The sequence below is a fragment of the Anabrus simplex genome, chromosome 6 (genome assembly GCF_040414725.1).
Source record: "Anabrus simplex isolate iqAnaSimp1 chromosome 6, ASM4041472v1, whole genome shotgun sequence".
In the NCBI taxonomy this organism is placed as follows: domain Eukaryota; kingdom Metazoa; phylum Arthropoda; class Insecta; order Orthoptera; family Tettigoniidae; genus Anabrus; species Anabrus simplex.
Genome location: NC_090270.1, coordinates 58911283 through 58925707, shown reverse-complemented (window position 1 = coordinate 58925707; position 14425 = coordinate 58911283). Strand labels below are relative to the sequence as shown.

At 45.9% G+C, this 14425-nt stretch overlaps 3 non-coding genes across 3 annotated transcripts; all 3 read right to left on the bottom strand.

Annotated features, from left to right (window-relative positions):
* Positions 1–5769: 5769 nt before the first annotated feature.
* Positions 5770–5842, bottom strand: TRNAR-UCG (transfer RNA arginine (anticodon UCG)). Its single transcript has one exon. It is a non-coding gene; the product is annotated as a tRNA-Arg (tRNA).
* Positions 5843–7352: 1510 nt separating this feature from the next.
* Positions 7353–7425, bottom strand: TRNAR-UCG (transfer RNA arginine (anticodon UCG)). Its single transcript has one exon. It is a non-coding gene; the product is annotated as a tRNA-Arg (tRNA).
* Positions 7426–7999: 574 nt separating this feature from the next.
* Positions 8000–8072, bottom strand: TRNAR-UCG (transfer RNA arginine (anticodon UCG)). The gene has a single exon. It is a non-coding gene; the product is annotated as a tRNA-Arg (tRNA).
* Positions 8073–14425: the final 6353 nt, after the last annotated feature.

Sequence of the window (14425 nt, the reverse complement as noted above, 5' to 3'; positions counted from 1 at the left end):
CACTCCTAGGCCTTTTCCATTCCATCGTCGCCATAAGACCTATCTGTGTCGGTGCGACCTAAAGCAAATAGCAAACAAGTCTATAGTCTGGTTTGATGCAGGTCTCCATGCTACCCTATCCCATGATAATCTATTCATTTCTGCCTAACTACTACATCCTACATCTACTCTAATGCGTTTGTCATATTTGTACCTCGGTCTACCCCTACCGTTCTTACCGCCTACACTTCCCTCAAGAAAACTAACTGAACGAATCATGAGTGTCTTAAGACAAAAGAAGCATTCACAGCGACACTCTCATAGCCCATGTGAATGTGTTTACATATATGGTATGATTACTGGACAGAATGATACTCTCCCACCAAATTCCACCAAATTGCAAGAACATTAAAAAATAAATAAAGAGGCAGGTGATTCCAAAATTCATACTGAGATATCAATATCAAACCCTATCAGAGTCTAAAAATACAGCAATAAGAATTTTTTGACTTCTTTTCGATTTCGCAAGCTGTGAGAGAACTCCACAATCTGTCCTCTGGACACCCGCAACGAACAACGGAACGGCTGCAAGCGACACAGTTCAGTATTGGTTAGTACGATTGTGCTTCAGAAGTTCAGAACTTCCAGACTGGAACTCAGGATCTTTATCGACCTATCTCTTGCATTGTTCCCATTGTAATCATCATTTAGTACACATATGCACAGAAATGATGTCCCGATATAAACAAAGCATGGCGTTCCCCCCACCTCCTCGCTTAACGCATTGCTGCAGGTAGACAGCCCGCTACAAGACTTGTGATTGAAATGGGCACTGTGGTGGATGTATAGCAATACACACACTGTGCCTTCAGCACTACCCGTTCACTCCCTTCCCCTCTTTTCCAGTACTGGAGTGGCCTTCAACAATACCCCTTCACTCTCTTCCCCTCATTTTCGGTACTGGAGTGGCCTTCAAGACTACCCCTTCACTCCCTGCCCCTCCTTATCGGTAGTGGAGTCGGGCAGTGTTGATTGTTTATGTCGGGACACCATTTCTGTGCATGGGTGTGCACTGTTCACAAAGTCTGGAAAATCGAGATCAGTGGTAGAAACTTTTCTTTGAGAGCTTGGAAGCCATACTAAAGCTGAATCGAAACATGTGAACTTCAATATTTGCACGAAGAGTTGAAATTTATAACACGAAATTTGTAAACTCATTATATTTTCTCTCGTGAGTTGACCACGACCCAGTATGTCAAAAAACACAGAAGCCCCCAGTAGTAAATCAACTTCACCTGGTATACTCAACTGAGGATCCGCCAAGGGAATGTCCTGTGGTAGGCCCCCGATGCCCACTCCCCCCGCGTGACCATCGACTCAATCTACATGGCCTCCGACATGCTATTAGTTCTAAAAAGAGAAAGATAGCAGGGAGGAGTGGAAGTGTGATACTACAGGAGTATCTGCCTGTCCCCATGCTCAGCATGCTACCAGGCCAGATGTGGTGGTGGGTATGAATAGTGGTGTAATCAGGTAGTAAGGGTCAGGACAAAACCACATAGGCAGAAATAGAAATATGCCTACATGTAAAACCTGACAACGGCCGCTTCCTTCCCTCTTCCCTGTATATCCCTTCCAATCTTCCCATCCCCCACCAAGGCCCCTGTTCAGTATAGCAGGTGAGGCCGCCTGGGCGAGGTACTGGTCATCCTCCCCAGTTGTATCCCCCGGCCCAGAGTCTGAAGCTCCAGGACACTGCCCTTAAGGCGGTAGAGGTAGGATTCCTCACCAAGTCGAAGGGAAAACCGACCCTGGAGGCTAAACAGATTAAGAAGAAGATGTCCTATAAATTCCAAACTTCTTTGAAATCGTTTAAGACTAGCTAAACAACTGCTAGAGAATCTGCCACCTCCGCGACGGCCCTGAATGCAGATCAGTGATTGACAAAAGTGACGAACCTCAAAAGGCGGCTGGAATATTGAGTAATCCAGAATGTCTGAAACTACGGTGATGACAACAGTTTGGTCAGCGATCTTGAAGAGATTTAATGCTACAAAATAAACTGATGTAAAGTGTCGATACCGTATCGATTTTGGGACCGTAACAGGCGTGAACGAATCCTTACCTAATTATGTTATCCGTATCGCAAAACACTGGCATCGAAAGCAGGAATATGAGAACGAACCAATCATCCCAAAAATAAAAAAAGGCCAGGAAAACTGAAAGTGGACGAAACAACCGAAAATTTTGGAAAAAAAAACCCTTGTTTCGGATTATTTAAATTGTGATTGGACGAGAAATCAAGCTTAATAAGCCAAAAATTATGTTAATTGATCGAGCAGCACAGATTTACCTCACAGGCCTGTTGAGAGATTTGAAGATAGCGGAACGATTTTACATATATTGTATCGACAGTCAGTGATACAGGCAGGCACAGGAAGACATTACGAGGATCGCTATAGGACGAGTTGCTATGAAACAATTCACGAAAATCTGTCAAAACTGGGCATTAACAAAGAACACGAAGGTACAAACACTTGTGTTCTCCATCTTCTCACTTGTCTGTGAGAATCACTCCTCACTTCCCTGGTACACCTCTGCAGTGGTGTCTGGGCCTCCAGACTGAGGAAATGAAAATCCACAGCCTGTTTCCAGTCACTCGACCGGGTCAGGAACGGAATGAATGAAGCCCCCTTCTAGCGGCGAGGATAGGAATTATGTCGGCTGCCGAAGCCTGTCGCACTCCTCTGGGCCAATGCTTAATGACTGACAGATGAAATTAAATTATATTAGAGTGTGTTGCTTGGATGAAATATGACAGAAAAAACCGGAGTACCCGGAGAAAAACCTGTCTCGCGTCCGCTTTGTCCACCACAATTCTCACATAAACTGGGATTTGAATCACGAAACCCAACGATGAGTGGCATGTGCGCTGCCGCCTGAGCCACCCAGACTAGCGGACTAAGGGCTCGATCTAAATTCTACTAACAAAATTATTATTTGTCCTTCTTTCTGGTTAGTGTGATTAGCTGCCACCCCCGGAGGCCCGGGTTCGATTCCCGACTCCTCCACGAAATTTAAAGAGTGGTACGAGAGGTGGAAGGGGGTCAATTCAACCTCGGGAGGTCAACTAAGTACAGGGGGGGTGGTTCGGATCCCACCTCAGCCATCGTCGAAGTTTGTTTTTCCCCATGGTTTCCCACTTCTCTTCCAGGCTAATGCCGGGATGGCTACGGCCGCTTTCTTCCCTCTTCCTTATCTATCCCTTCCAATCTTCCCATCCCCACACAAGGCCCTTGCTGAGCATAGCAGGTGAGGCCACCTGGGCAATGTACTGATCCTCCTGGCCAGTTGTATTCCCACCGACCCAAATTCTCACGCTCCAGGACAGCCTCTCAGGCGGTAGAGGTGACATCCCGCGCTGAGTCCGAGGGAAAAACCAACCCTGGACGTTGAACGGATTATGAAAGAAAGATGATTAATTTTTACATGTAGGAGGTGCAACTTCCCACTTGAGGCCGCTCATCTCTGTGTTACATGATCTCGCTAGGCAGTCGGTGTCCTGTGCACCACGAGTTAAGCAATAGCTCGGTGGAGTGGTGGACAAAGTGAATGTCTAAATGAGTTCTATTGTTGGCGAAATGCGAGCCCCGCGAGGGGAGAGAACCACGGGGGTGCCGAGCTGCCAGATGCTTATACATGAAGTACACTTTCTTCAAAGAGGAACACTATACACATTCTTTCATTCTCCTGCACATTACTGTGTGGAAACCAGATAAGTAAATCGTACTTTATTTATTTATTTATTTATTTATTTATTTATTTATTTATTTATTTATTTATTTATTTACAGTCCTGGGTTGGTCTTCCCTCAGACTCAACGAGGGATCCCACCTCCACCGCCTCAAGGACAGTGTCCTGGAGTGTGAGATTGGGTCGGGGGATACAACTGGGGAGGATGACCAGGACCTAGCTCGAGCGGCCTCACCTGCTATGCTGAACAGGTGCCTTATGGGGGGATGGGAGGATTGGAAGGTACAGACAAGGAAGAGGGAGGGAAGCGGCCGTGGCGTTAAGTTAGGTACCATCCCGACATTTGCCTGGAGAAGAAGTGGAAAACCGCGCAAAACCACTTCGAGGATGGCTGAGGTGGGAATCGAGCCCTCATCTACTCATTTGACTTCCCGAGACTGAGTGGACCCCGTTCCAGCCCTCGTACCAGTTTTCAAATACCGTGGTAGAGCCGGGCATCGAACCCGGGGCTCCGGGGGTTGGCAGCTAATAACACTAACCACTACACCTAGAGGCAAACATGTATTATTTGATTTTTTTCTTTATGAACGTAGAATACGTTTTTAAAATTTATTTTGTCAGAGTCTGATGAAGATCTGGAGAAATTGCTGAATGGTATGAAGAAGTCTTGGAGGAGTACAATCAACGAAGTCAGGTGATGCAGGAAATATTCTTCTTCTTCTTAATCCGTTTACCCTCCAGGGTTGGTTTTTCCCTCGGACTCAGCGAGGGATTCCATCTCTACCGCCTCAAGGGCAGTATCACGGAGCGTGAGACATTGGGTCGGGGAATACAACTGGGGAGAATGACCAGTACCCCGCCCAGGCGGCCTCACGTGTTATGCTGAACAGGGGTCTTATGTGTGGATGGGAAGATTGGAAGGGACAGACAAGGAAGAGGGAGGGAAGCGGCCGTGGCCTTAAGTTAGCTACCATTTAGGTACCATCCCGGCATTTGCCTGGAGGAGAAGCGTGAAACCACAGAAAACCACTTCCAGGATGGCTGAGGTGGAATCGATCCCAACTGTTCTCATTTCACCTGTCGAGGCTGACTGGAACTCGTTCCAGCCCTCGTACCAATTTTTAAATTTCGTGGCAGAGCCGGGAATCGAACCCGGGCCTCCGGGGATGGCAGGTAATCACACTAACCACTACACCACAGAGGCGGCCAGGAAAGGTTAAATTAGGAAATGAAGTCTGAAAGAATGTAGATGAATATTGTTACTTCGATTGCAGAATAACAAACGATAGCAGAAGAGAGGAGGACATAAAATGCAGACTAGAACTAGCATGGAAGGTCTTTATTAAGAAAAGTTTTACTATGTGCATTACACCGCACCGACACAGACAGGCCTAGGTCTTATTGGCGACGAGGGGACAGGAAAGGCCTAGGAGTGTTTCGTACTAGGGACTGCATTACTGTGAACTGCTTGTGGGCTTTAATTTAGATTCCCACAGACCAGCATATTGTCTGTACCTCTCAAGGGGGTGCTTTAGAATATAAGTGATGATTGATTGATTGATTGATTGACTGATTGATTGATTGGTAGAAGTTGTACAGAACTAATGATCACGTCATGTCGAAACCTTTCGTCGCCTGCTTTGACAGGCTTGCAATTGAAATGAAATGAAATGTTGTATGGCTTTTAGTGTTGGGATATCCCTGGACGGGTTCGGCTCGCCAGGTGCAGGTCTTTCTATTTGACACCCGTAGGCGACCTGCGCGTCGTCATGAGGATGAAATGATGATGAAGACGACACATATCCCCAAACCCGTGCCATTGGAATTAACCAATTAAGGTTAAAATCCCCGACCTGGACAGGAATCGAACCCGGGACCCTCTGAACCGAAGGCCAGTACGCTGACCGTTCAGCCAACGAGTCGGACAAGCTTGCAATTAATCCTTTATCTCACATCGATGCTCATGACCAATTCTGAGCAGTTTATTTAAACCCAAGAAATACTGGCTTTCTCAGTCATAAGTAAAGCAAAAAAATTCGACCGTGACAGGATTCGAACCTGCAATCTTCGGATCCGAAGTCCGACGCCTTATCCGTTAGGCCACACGGTCAAGCTGTCGGAAGTCGCGATACATCAGAAAGTACAAGCACTCGGATACGTTGTCACAATGAGAGAGTATATTTATAGTATTCGGATAGGAGTGTTGCTTCCTAGATTAATGATGAATAGAGGAGGATCCCCTCTAAAGAACCAGAGAAACAAGGAAATGCCATTTGGTCCTTGTTTCAATGACGGTGAAATCCTAACATTCACCTCCCCGCGGTAGAGAGGGGGCAACGACTGCATGTAAAAATATTTTATATGCAGGCGGCTAACGAATGAAGGGACCGATTATCTCCCGGTATAAGGAGATCCCCTATACCAAGTGCCAACAGTCTCTTTGAGAGAGGATGAGCGGGTATGGGTAAGGGCACTCTATTGTCCTGGGGACAAGGAATTGTTCTCAAAGGCGGAGGAACCAGTTTGGTCAACGACATTAGGACGCAGAAGGCAACGGGAAACCACTGCATTAAGGATCCTGAGAGATATTCCAATAAATCCACATAGCATGGCTGCAACGTCAAGATCGGAGCTGGCCGTGTGGATCGTCTACCTCCCTTTGGAGACGACGTCTTACGAAGAAGAAGAAGAAGAAGAAGAAGAAGAAGAAGAGGATCGATTACTTAGCAGAATAATGGTGCAAACTGAGGGTAAGACAAGTAGAGGGAGACCAAGCAAGTGATTGTAGGACTCATATTTTTATACTATTGTTTATTAAATAAGAGTTAACCGTCAAGGGCTGGTTCTTCCCTCGGACTCAGCAAGGAATCCCACCTCAACCGCCTCAAGGGCAGTGTCCTGGAGCGTGAGACATTGGGTCGGGGACACAACGGGTAAGGGCTTCGCCAAGGCCTCACCTGCTACGCTGAAGAGGGGCGCGTTGGGGGTGGGAAAATCGGTAGGGATAGGCAAGGAAGAAGGAAAGGAATCTGTCGTGATCTGGTATTTGCCTGGATGAGTAGTGGAAAACCACTGAAAAACAACTTCGAGGATAGCTGAGAAGGGGGGGGGGGGTGCAGCTAATCACACTAACCACTGCACCACAGAGGAGGTCCGAGATTTTTCTGTGATAAATTATTCCATGTCCGGCTCTGCGGTGAAGTGGTTAGTGTGATTAGCTGTCACCCCCCGGAGGCCTGGGTTCGATTCCCGCCTCTGCCATGAAAATTTGAAAAATGCTACGAAGGCTGGAACGGGGTCCAGTCAGCGTCGAGAGGTCAACTGCATAGAAGGTGTTCGATTCCCACCTAAGCCATCCTGGAAGCAGCTTTCCCTAGTTTCCCACTTCTCCTCCAAGCAAATGCCGGGATTATAACTAACTTAAGGCCACGGCCGCTTCCTTCCCTCTTCCTTGTGTATCCCTTCCAACCTTCCCATCTGCCCACAAGCTCAGTTGTATCCCCCGACCCAATGTCTCACGCTCCAGGATCTTGCCCTTGAGAGGAAAACCAACCCTGAGGGTAAACAGGTTATGAAGAAGAAATACCTTGTTTTACAGTCACAATTAAAGCAAAAACTATCGACCGTGACAGGATTCGAACCTGCAATCTTCGGATCCGAAGTCCGACGCCTTATCCGTTAGGCCACACGGTCACGTAATGTTCTGCACTGGTACATTGAGAATTGCAAACATCGGCCCTTTCAGACCGAGTACGCACAATTGTGCGGGTTCGTATTTTAGTTATCCCTGACCGTATTTGATGATTTTTCGGCGCTACACCGGACTGCAGTGATTGTGCAGGACACGTGGCGTGTATTTCAATTGATTTTAGTATGCGCTTGACCGCCAGGGCGAAGGAAGAAGAGTTTAAAAAGCACAGTTGATCGGCGAGATGGCAGGAAGCAGTAGTGCCGAAAGTAAGTATTTATTTACTGCGTTTATATTAATCTAGACGCTTTACTGAATACCGGAATATATTCAATGAAGTGTGTACATTGGTTAGTGAACGTAAATTTTGAAGCTACACCATCCTACGTGATACAACGAGGTTTTGAATTTTGATACGCACAATTGTGTGGGTCCTGTTTTTCGGATGTTAGTTTTTATTTTGTAAAATAAACTATTAATATGTGTATTGAGGAGCATTTTAGTCAGTTCTTGACGTACAAACAACAATTCACACCTCCAGTTTTCTTTCAGGTCTGAAAGGGTTAAAGCAAAAACTATCGACCGTGACAGGATTCGAACCTGCAATCTTCGGATCCGAAGTCCGACGCCTTATCCGTTAGGCCACACGGTCACGTGATGTCCTGCACTGGTACATTGAGAATTGCAAACCTCGGTGAACATGTGGCCACTATCAGAGAGCATTAATAGTATTAATGATGAATGGAGGAGGATCGATTACTTTGCGGAATAATGGTACAAACTGAGGGTAAGAGAAGTACTGGGCTACCAAGTTAGTTGGTAACACAGTACGGCCGTGTATAGTAGCTGTGAGCCTGGGTGTGATCGAATCCAAATACTTCTCCGTACAGTAGTTTTATTCTTATCTTCTTTTCTTCTTCATAATCTGCTTACCCTCCAGGGTTGGTTTCTCCCTCGGACTCAGCGAGGGATCCCTACTTGCTATGCCGAACAGGGGCCTTGGTGGGGGATGGGAAGATTGGAAGGGAGGGACAAGGAAGAGTGAAGGAAGCGGCCATGGCCTTAAGTTACGTACCATCCCGACATTTGCCTGAAGGAGTAGTGGGAAACCACGGAAAACCATTTCCAGGATGGCTGAGTGGGAATCGAACCCACCTCTACTCAGTTGAATTCCGGGGCTGAGTGGACCCAGTTCCAGCCCTCGTACCACTTATCAAATTTCGTGGCAGAGCCGGGAATCGAACCCGATCCTCCGGGGGTGGCAGCTAATCACACTAACCACTACACCACAGATGCGGACATTCTAGAGACTGATAACCGAAATATATTCTAGTCCGTCGACCTAGTTTTTTTTTTTTCAGCCCTTGAGCGCTATTTTCATAATTATGTTTCGAATTAGAGACTGCATTACTGTGAACTGTTTGTGGGCGTTAATTTAGAATCCCACAGACCAGAATATTGCATGTACCCCTCAAGGGGGTGGTTTAGAATATAAGTGATGATTGATTGATTGATTGATTGATTGATTGATTGATTGATTGATTGATTGATTGATTGATTGATTGATTGATTGATTGATTGATTGATTGATTGATTGATTGATTGATTGATTGATTGATTGATAGAAGTTGTACAGAACTAATGATTACGTCATGTCGAAACCTTACGTCACCTGCTTTGACAGGCTTGCAATTGAAATGAAGTGAAATGTCGTATGGCTTTTAGTGCAGGTACTCCTTTCGAAATGAGTTCCATGTAACGCGGATCGTACTGAGATCGTACTGAAAACGACTGCGCACACACTCCATGTTTGTTCTGACGAAATCATCATCATCATCATCATCATAATCATCATCAAAGTTCTGTCGAAATAAATATAATAAGCCAGTAAATATATTTACCTGTATAAACGATCAACAACTGCAATCATGTTATAAGACGGCCAGCCCTTGCGATTAACAAAATCACGATAACCTTAAAATTGGAATGTGCGTTTGGAATTTGGAATACCACACATACCTTCAAAACTGAAAGTTATGTCGTGGGCTTCTACTGCATTTGGCGTTTTTTTTTAATTCCAAGAGGTGATATCGATTTTACTACAGTTCTGCATCGTTCGTATACGTGAATTCCATACGATACTCAAATAGCCTACTCATGTAAACGGGGATCGTATTCAATACAGCAAGTGTACTCAAATCGATCTCAATCCCCATGTAAACGTACTATATATGTCTGTGAGTACACCGAGCTCGATAGCTGCAGTCGCTTAATTGCGGCCAGTATCCAGTATTCGGGGGATAGTAGGTTCGAATCCCACTGTCGGCAGCCCTGAAGATGGTTTTCCGTGGTTTCCCATTTTCACACCAGGCAAATGCTGGGGCTGTACCTTAATTAAGGCCACGGCCGCTTCCTTCCAACTCCTAGCCCTTTCCTGTCCATCGTCGCCATAAGACCTATCTGTGTCGGAGCGACGTAAAGCAACTTGCAAAAAAAAAAAAAAAAAAAAAAATGTCTGTGAGTAGGACGAAGGGACTGCCTCGCTTTACAGTAGGCACATCTGTGCCGTACATAGTGGTGCAAGGTTCTTAAACATTACTAGTGGTGTTGTAGTGGTACAGTACACTACATAAGCATGGGGGTGAAGAAGGTACTATGTCTCCAATATTTTTATCTTTATGGGAAGATCTACATTTATTTGTTGAACATGATAGGAATGCTACAGCTAAATGTTTAGTTTGTAGAATAGAGCTACGGTATGTAAAAAGACGTAATTTACAACGCCAGTACAGTTTGTGTCACGCTAGAGATTATGATCAGCATCAAGGCGAAGAACGGGTACTGAACTGAAAGATAAATTAAATAACCCGATCAGTGAGTCAGCAGTTCGATTGGGTTTTAAAATTTCATATTTAATTGCAAAGAAACTTAAACCGTTCAGCGATGGTGAATTCGTGAAGGAATGTTTCATTCTAACCGGCGAGGCAGACCCTTCGTCCCCCTCTGCCACTGAAGCGCCTGACCACTCTGCGCTCTAACGTCACACGGGCTCTCCGATGTCACACGTCAGCCAGTTGGTGGACACCAACGTAGGCTGAATGGGCCTCGAACCAGTCCCCAGATCGAGGGGGAAAAAACCCAACTGTGACCAGGCCGCGAATGGAACCGGGGCCACCAGTTAAGAAGAAGGCACGTTATCCCTGCTCCGCAGGGCCTGCACAGACGTATCTGCTTCGGAAAACAGTATCACTTTTTGTTTTTGTTTTATGATGAGCGTTTCAGCGCTTGTAAACACCTAGCGCCAGACCGAAAAGAAAGTTTTTTCATGTGAAAAAGAAAGAAACTTGAATTTCATATTATTTCATTCCCAACCCCGTATCAGGAAACAGGACTGGGGTAGACATACATTTAATGTCCTTTAGAGAAAACAGTAATGTTATTCCACCTCCTTTAGTAAAGTCAGCTCGCTACAACCTGTCGCGACGTGCTGGAACAAAAGCCTTGAAGACCTTGGGGTGTTTTGCAACAGACAGTGCGTCACGTGACTGAACGCTCCCAAAGCTGTTTGACATTGCCGATGCCGCCTGCTAACAACCCCCAGAGAAAGCTTTTCAGCTGTCCACGGGATTTAACGGGAATGCTTTACTGCTTTATGGCTCCGTACTTTGCTTTAAGACAGCAATATGACGGCTGTCCTAAATTGTACTCAGCTGATAAATCTTTATTGCATGTAATAAATTGGCTTCTATTGAAATCTGACGGCTTGAGACATCTAATGAGGGGAAATACAGGTATGAAAGTGCATTGGTTGAAAGAAGGGATCACTAAAATTTGAAACGATTCTTTTACGAATGAAATAAGTCTCAACTTTCCCTTTTATGAATTTCGGAAACGTAACATGAGCTGCATTAACACAGGATGTGATTCTACAGATAAATAGCCTTTCATATGTTGAGAAGTAATCAGCCACCTCTGTGGTGTAGTGGTTAGTGTGATTAGATGCCACCCCGGTACGATTTCCGGCTCTGCCAAGAAATTTGAAAAGTGGTACGTGGGCTGGAACGGGGTCCACTCAGCCTCGGGAGATTAACTGAGTAGAGGGGGCATTCGATTCCCACCTCAGCTATCCTCGATATGGTTTCCCATGGCTATCCACTTCTCCTCCAGGCAAATGTCGGGATGGTGCTTAACTTAAGGCCACGGGCGCTTCCTTCCCTCTTCCTTGTCTATCCCTTCAGATCTTCCCATCTCTCACAAGGCCCCTGTTCAGCATAGCAGGTCAGGCCACCTGGGCGAGGTACTGGTCTCCCTCCCCAGTTGTATCTCTCCGACCCAAAGTCTCACGCTCCAGGACACTGTCCTTGAGGTGGTAGAAGTGGGATCACTGGCTGAGTTCTAGGGAAAAGGCAAGTCTAGTGGGTAAACGGATTAAGATAATAATAGACTAATAATGTTATTTGTTTTACGTCCCACTAACAACTTTTACGGTCTTCGGAGACGCCAACGGATTAAGAAAGAAAGAAAGAACGAAAGAAAGAAGGAAAGAAAGAATAAATAAATAAATAAATAAATAAATAAATAAATAAATATCCGCCTCTGTGGTGTAGTGGTTAGTGTGATCAGCTGCCACCCCGGGTTCTATTCCCGGCTCTGCCACGAGATTTGCAAAGTGGTACGAGGACTGGAACGGGGTCTCAGCCTAGGGAGGTCAACTGAGTAGAGGGGGTTCGATTTCCACCTCAGCCATCCTCGAAGTGGTTTTCCGTGGTTTCCCATTTCTCCTCCGGGCAAATGCCGGGATGGTACCTAACTTAAAGCTACGGGCACTTCCTTCCATCTTCCTTGTCTATCCCTTCTAATCTTCCCATTCCCTCCCAAGGCCCCTGTTCAGCATAGCAGGTGAGGCCGCCTGGAAGATGTACTGGTCCTCCTTCCCAGTTGTATCCCCCGACCCATAGTCTCACGCTGCAGGACACTGCCCTTGAGGCGGTAGAGGTGAGATCCCTCGCCGAGTCCGAGGGAAAAGCCAAACCTGGACGGTAAACATATCAAGAAAGAAAGAAAGATCATTTTCCTCTGCCAACTGTTGAAAATGAAATCAATGACTTGTACGATGAGGAACCAATATAACAGTACGTATTCACTTAAACCCTGGTACGAAAGAAATGTGGTTAGACTATTGGAGTTCGAAAGAAGAGAGTGTGCTCGCATCACTTCCAGTAGAGCGTTTTTACGGTTTTAGCCGTTCAGATGACCTACTAACGGTAGTGAAAGCTGAATAAGAATATGATGAAAGAAAATAAGCCTCTTCAATGAACAAGTGTTTAACTACCGGTCTATTTTAAAGAACCGCTGAGGATATCGGAGTGAGCAGTGACAGAGACAATAAGGTGAATTGATAGGGAGGAAGCTGTCGACAAGGAGATCACAGTAAGGGGTGGATGCAAGGCTCTCCGGGGAGCGAGATGAAGTGAGATCGAGTGCTTCTTCTCCCTCGCTCGCTCTCTCCGATCTTGTTATCCAGGAAATTCTTCTTTTTTTTTCTTTCTTTCGGGTCGCTCCGAGCTCGCTCAACCCTGCCAGGTCGGCGGGTCAGGTGCTATGGGTCGGTAAGGGGCACCTGTTGGATCAGGGTGCAGTAAATTCGCTGACAAGTGCTATGCTCCCTTTCGCACGTTGGGCGATATTAGCAGAACCTCATTCCTCTTCTCAGTCAACATGTTGATACACTGAACGGAGTTGTGACAAACATTGTCACGAAATTTGCGCTCAGTTTTCTGGTGCATGTAAGCAAAGAGTTATGCAATACTGAAATGTTAATAAATAGAGGAGTCCGCCCCTGTGGTGTAGTAGTTAGCTGCCACCCCCGGTACCCCGGGTTCGATTCCCAGCTCTGCCACGAAATTTGAAAAGTGATACCAGGACTGGAACGGGGTCCACTCAGCCTCGGGAGGTCAAATGAGTAGAGGGGGTCCGATTCCTCATCCATCCCTGAAGTGATTTTCCGTTGTTTCCCACTGCTTCAACAGGCAAATGCCAAGATGAACTTTTTTTTTTTTTTTTTTTTTTTGCTATTTGCTTTACGTCGCACCGACACAGATATGTCTTATGGCGACGATGGGATAGGAAAGGCCTAGGAAGTGGAAGGAAGCGGCCGTGGCCTTAATTAAGGTACAGCCCCGGCATTTGCCTGGCGTGAAAATGGGAAACCATCTCCAGGCTGCCGACAGTGGGGCTCGAACCCACTAAGTCCCGATTACTGGATACTGGCCGCACTTAAGCGACTGCACCTGTCGAGCTCGGTGGAACCTAATTTAAGGCCACGGCCGCTTTCTTCCATCTTCCTTGCCTATCCCTTCCAATCTTCCCATAAGGTCGCTTGGGCGAGGCACTGACTGGTCCTCCTCGTCAGAATGATCCCCTGTGACTGCCTGTTGTAAGAGGCGACTAAAAGGGGCCCCAGGGGCTCTCAACTTTGGAGCGTGGGTTGGCGACTACATGGCCCTTAGCTGAGTCCTGGCATTGCTTATAATTACTTGTGCAAGGCTCCTCACTTCAATCTATCCTATCCTCCTTTGGACAACTTTTGTTATTTTTCGACCCCAACGGTGTTAGGTTTACGAATCCTAGGGAGTCTTTCATTTCTTGAAGTGTTGGACATCTTCCATTTTTAATGTTGAACACGTTTCTTATCAGACAAGGTAGGGGTCCTCTTGCTAAGACAACACATAAATTTAAGCAATTTCCTCAATTGTGTCGAAAGTTGAAGGGTTAAAAGGCCCGGAAAGGTTTCAAATTGGGATTCTTGGATAGCTCTATCAAACTAAAGAATTAACAAACTTCGAAAATTGCTTTCGAATAAACAGGCTTAAATCGCTTGTTTCTTTGCTCGTTTACTTTTTGATTCAAATCCTAGCCAAATTAACATATTTACATCATTCTTTGTGTAACTTGTTCCTTGCTTCAACACCCTCAGGCGTTTTTTGATTCTTTGAAAGATGTCCA